General features: G+C 33.3%; 1 pseudogene across 1 annotated transcript; it reads right to left on the bottom strand.

Moving 5' to 3' along the window:
* Positions 1-215: 215 nt before the first annotated feature.
* LOC149566775 (BURP domain-containing protein 3-like) lies at positions 216-1,407 on the bottom strand (annotated as a pseudogene). The gene is made up of 2 exons (XR_016361579.1): positions 1,277-1,407; positions 216-1,169 (listed from the first exon to the last, which is right to left on the bottom strand). The product of XR_016361579.1 is annotated as a BURP domain-containing protein 3-like (transcript).
* Between the last annotated feature and the right edge of the window lie 4,224 nt (positions 1,408-5,631).

The following is a 5,631-nucleotide window of genomic DNA, read 5'->3' as shown; positions in this document are numbered from 1 at the left end:
TTTCTTGTTGCGCCGCGATTGCCACTAGCTTATATATATATTACGACTAGAGTAATCATTCTCGAGGCGCTTATTTTCATTTTCATAAATCCCAACTGCGATTAAAATAACCTTGGGATTAAATGAAAATAGATGCCTCGAGAACGATTACTCTCAGCATAATATATATAAAGGTATATATAAGCTATAGCAAGCGTAGTTGGGCGGAAGCATAGATCTGATCAGGCAACTTTGAGCCACAAAACCTCACCTTGGGAAGCGAAGTGACAAATAGAAGTGGCATAACCAGGCTTTACGTTCAGGATCTTGAATGAAGCGTGGTCCGGATTCCATGAACTAGTGTCCATGTGACAGATGGCCGCCGCCTCCACCGTTCTCCCATCTTCGCCCTTCACCCACACTCTAGCCACCCTCGCCCCTCGCAGCTCGTGGCACAGATACACAGCGTACGGATACTCTTCGCTGTGGCAGTAATACACTGGCGCCGCCTCCTCCTTCCCCTCGTCTTTCACTCTCATTATCGTATACTCCTGCTTCACAGATTTTGACCTCTTCGAAACTTTTGTTGAAAGAATAGTTAAACGGTTGTTCCCCATCTTTGATGTGATGAAGTCGATCATGGACTCCAACGACGTTGCGCAGAATTTGGTTTCACCCTTCCCAGCAGGTCTCTCGCAAGCTTGTAATGTCTCATTCATGACCACAGCCGCGAGGGAATTGGGCGCTACGTTGAGTTCCTTCAACGCCAGGGAGAGCTTGTCGGAGGAGAAAGGGAGTTTGTCCGCGGCGATGCGTGGAAGAAAATGCTTGGCCTGAGACTTGGGAATGCTTGCGGCCTGTACGAAGGTGAGTGACACTTTGGTTCCGACCTCCAAGTCCTTCTCCAGCAGAAACATGCACAGCGATGGATCTCTCAGCATTTGCGCCGTAGCTGCAGCATAAACATTGTTCCTGACAATGCAGGGTGGCGAAACCACCCCAACGCCTTTTTCCTTTTCATTATTTGTCCCAACTTACTTCACCGCTACTTTGTCATATGAGATGAGTTCCTTCAGTGTTTGTGGAATGGGTGTTGTGGGCAGTTTCTCCTGACAGTACGCCATGCTTGGAGTAGTAGGAGATAAAACATTTTCACCTTGCAAATGCGCCGCACTCATTGCTGCTACTGCCTGTCAATTCCGAACAACCGAAATCATAATTAACAAAGCTAGCAAAATAAATTATAGTTACAAACTACGTGAACTATCTTGATAATAATTTTAAAAAAAAAACTTACAAAGAAAAGAATGAAACTAGTTAAACTCCCCATGCTGTGAAAGGCGGTAATTTCAGTGTTTCAGAGATACCAAGTGAAAGAGGTTCTCCGTCATATAAATATACTGAGCTTACGACTAGGGAAGCCGCGCGCCATCGTGGACGTAGGCATAGCATGCATGTCAAATCTCATATTACTTCATCCTGTTTTTAGTGGGGGACACTGCTGATATTTTCTAGACATATTGCTTAATCCTGTTTTTAGTGGGGGACACTGCTGAGATCGTACGCACTACAATCATATCTCGGCAACTTTAAAAGTATCAAAGTCGTTGTCGTTCCAGCACGATATCACACGATACAAAGCAAATCCAATTTGAAAAGCTCTACAATCGTATCAGCTGGCGGAGTGGGTAATAAGGCTAGAATTCACTAGTTAAAGTGAGAAGTAAAGCTATCAAAGTTAAAGTTCAATATTCGAGTAAGACTAATGGCAAACTATCTGAATTTTCTTTTTATTAGTCTACATAATGAGAGTCCGTGACTCTTGTGCAAGACAGCCGGTTGCAGTGCTCGGGAGATACAATTGAAGGATATGAGATCACCTCAACTCGCGAAAATCGACGATAGCAGGTCAGGTCGTGAGCACTCTCGGTAGAAGCTTCAATGCACAAAATTTAAAAACTATCAAGGTCAGCTTTGTCGTTGTTGCAGGCCGATATCAGATAAAACAAAGCATAATTAGAATTTTAGAGTTTTATAATCGTATTGGCACGTGCTGAGGGCGCCACCATATCAATTATGTCATCGACTCACTAAAAATTTGATCCGCTACAATGCAATTTGATGGGATTTATCCGCTTTTATACCGTATCTAGATTTCCTATGTGATAATTGTTTGAACTTGGGGAAACCCAAGTAATGCTACAGTGAATGGTTGCTTTTGTCAGTATGGAAAGACTATATCTAAACAAGAGCTGTGCGCAGGTAAAGTCCCTGCCTAAGATAGGACATGAGGAGAATGTGTGTGAACTGGTATTCTTTTGGACTTTTTTTAAAGATGGAGATACCATCTAACCTAATCATTTGAGACTAAAGATTTAAGACTAAAGTTAAAGAATTGGTATATCAACTAAAAGCTATCCAAACAAAAATAAGTCACAAAAATAAATTATAAAGTAAAAGGTCACCATTGTACATACTATATATAGGAATGAGGAGGAATTTAATTTCATATGTGTGGGCTGGAAGATAATTTCATTGTGTACACATAGGTTGAACCAATTTTGACTTTTAAAATGGTGTTGAAATATAATTTGGCATGTACAATGCCTTGTTCAAATGATCACATAGAAAAACAATAATAGATCAATATGAATATGTTCAAGGTTAACTAGATTTGAGTCTAATGTCATGCATTAGTAAAATTTTGTTTATAATGGGGTTACTCATGATTTTCATTATATAATTAATTTGGTCTTGTGCTTAATAAACTAAATAGTAAAATTAACACTCAAAGTTCCATTAATTCCATTTTTTCATGATTCCTTGGCCTTATCTCTTCTTAAACATCATAATCTTTGCTAGCAGTACTAACCCAACTTGCATGTCAACATTGAGGAAAATTTTAGTTTTTTAATATGAAGGAGATATCTTAAAGTGCTTCTAATATGGTAAGGAGGTGCCTTTGCAAAATAATCTGGGATTCTATATATCTAGGTTGTAATGACAATAGTATAAAATTTAAATTTTTAAAGAAAATTAGAATTAGTTATTCAATTTTTAGAATGTAATAATATAGAAGTTATATGTTATAATTTATATGTTGACAAATTTTACAAATTAGATAGTAATTTTATAGAAATCTAAATAACTTGCCAATGCAAAATGTATTCAAGACTATGTATAATATATATTAGTGCAATATAAAAATTAAATATCTATTTTTTAAAAAAATCAAAAGAAAATATTAATAGACAGAATGTTTAAGAGTTATAAAAAATCCTTGTTTATAGAGAGTTTTATAGTAACTAAGAACAAGAAAATAAGATGATGTGGAGGCCAACTATGGAAGCATGAAAAAAAGTTGCGCCATATTAATAAGCATGAAAATCAATTTTACAACAATAATGAAAGAACTTGCAATTGGTTCCTATTGCCGGAAACATGGACAATGAACTTGGACATGTAGGAAATGTGTTCTCCTTATTAATTTCAACTAACTATGAACATGGCTATAAGAATGAAGGAGAATAAATTAGTTCAGTGTAACACACTTACTTTTTCTTCCTAAAACAAATTGTTGTTCATGATGCCTCCCACATCATATCTGTTTTTGTCAAAATGTGTAACAACATTATATCCTCTAAATTAAATGACACCAATGTCATAAAATTTAGTTACCTCATCTTTACAAATATTTACTGAAAATATTATAATATGAATTGAGAATGATGTGCTCACTAAAGGTTCCCAGATACATTTCTTTGTCAAACATCCTAATCCTAGCCTACCACCTTCCATCACTATTATGTTTGCCAAGCTAAATCGTGGATTCTTATAGCTACATTAGGCCAACGTTGGATTTTGATATTATCCAGCTTTTCCAAGAAAAATGTAAATTAATTTCATCTTTTAAATTAATATAAATTTGATGAAAATAATTATGAAATACAAACGATGATACTCTGTAGTAGCTTGCTTTACTTCTACAAAAGTCCCTGCTACTCTTGGAAAACTAACATTTGATTAGATTTTGATGGAAAAAAAAATTGAATATTCTAAAATAAGAATTCATATTAATATTAGATCATTTTAATTATTGTCTACTTTCTAGAATTTATAAACAATGGTAAGAGATAGACAACGACAGAATTTATAGACAATGGTAAGAGAAAAAGGGAAAAAATAATAAAAGAGAACAGTAAACAACCCACAAACATAGATAAAATACAGATGCACACAAAAATTAAAAAAACTTTTAGTAAGTTTTAAAATAAAAACACAATTATCTGATGCATAACACAAAGTTATCTTTTTTGTTTTGAAAATATAGTATAAAAGAAAGTTTTATTCTTAAAATATGTCTTGTTGTTGCTACATCAATACAACCTACTGCACTATTCCTCCTTTTCTTTCTATATGTGTGTTTCTACAATAAATAGTTTTTCAATAAAGTAGAATCCAAATTTTCTTTGACATTGGTTCTGACATCAATTCAATTCATTGGATCATAAGGGAACTATGAAAAAATTATATTTTTAAATTTTTTTTAAAAAATTCCTCTATGAAGTGAGGAAGAGGACAAGGCAAGGTGGAAGAGTGAGTTAGTGTATATTAGAAGGATAAAGAGGTCTATAGTGAAATAACTAAGATATTTGGAAATTAACTCAAACAATTCATGCTCAATATGAATGAATTGAAAATAATATATACAAAGATTATATATTGTAGAGAAAAAAATTAAAAGTAATTTGTACAAATATTACAAACTAAAAAAATATGTTTTTATGTTCTATAACTTATAATAAATTTATTTAAATATTACGTTGGCCTCTATGAAGATATTTGTGAACTATTATAGATTTTTATAATAGTGAATAAATCTAATACTGATATGTTTCTTTAGATCTGTTCTAGATATATTCACCTAACTCCAGTCTTTGTATAGATATGAGGAAAATCAATTAGCTCTTTATAAATTTAATACATTCTTTAACTAACATGTTTTATGTTTCCTTCAACTCTTTCTCATAGTTCTCTATCCACGTTTGGTACAAATTTTTAAAAAAAGAATTACATAAAAATCATAAATAGAAAATTATCTACAAAGGCTAAATTATAGCACACCACTAAACATTTTTTATTGGAAAGCTAAATGTTATGCAATTTTAGCATGTTTTGGCATTTAATGAGAGAATGTAACATCTATTCTTAGAGAAAGGATAATTTGATCAAGTAGAATATAGTTGAATCTCCTAGAAAATTATACTAGAAAGTTTGTTGGAGATGAAGGACCTTGATACTTGAGAGCCATTAGATCATAAGCTTTGACTTTTTTTTTTCTCCTCATCATATCTACTTGCATTACATTAATGAACAATCCTATTATAGACAACAATTGCACAGAGAGTAGGAATTCATTTCATTTAATGCATGTGCAAAAATCATATGAAAAGAATTTACTCAGCAAGATAATTAGTATCATGTAAGAACTAACCTGATTACTAGATATATACTTTTAAGAAGGAACTATTTTATGATGTTTATGAAGAGAATAAAACTATAATGGAGATCTTGTTACAAAACATAACCCACTTCATAGAAAAATCCATCAAAGAAATTTTAGAGATTTTCCTTTAAAGCATTGGATGCATT

This window comes from Cupressus sempervirens, chromosome 3 (genome assembly GCF_028749045.1).
Source record: "Cupressus sempervirens isolate cs-2001-9-10 chromosome 3, ASM2874904v1, whole genome shotgun sequence".
Classification (NCBI taxonomy): Eukaryota; Viridiplantae; Streptophyta; class Pinopsida; order Cupressales; family Cupressaceae; genus Cupressus; species Cupressus sempervirens.
This window is presented reverse-complemented; position numbering and strand designations above follow the sequence as displayed.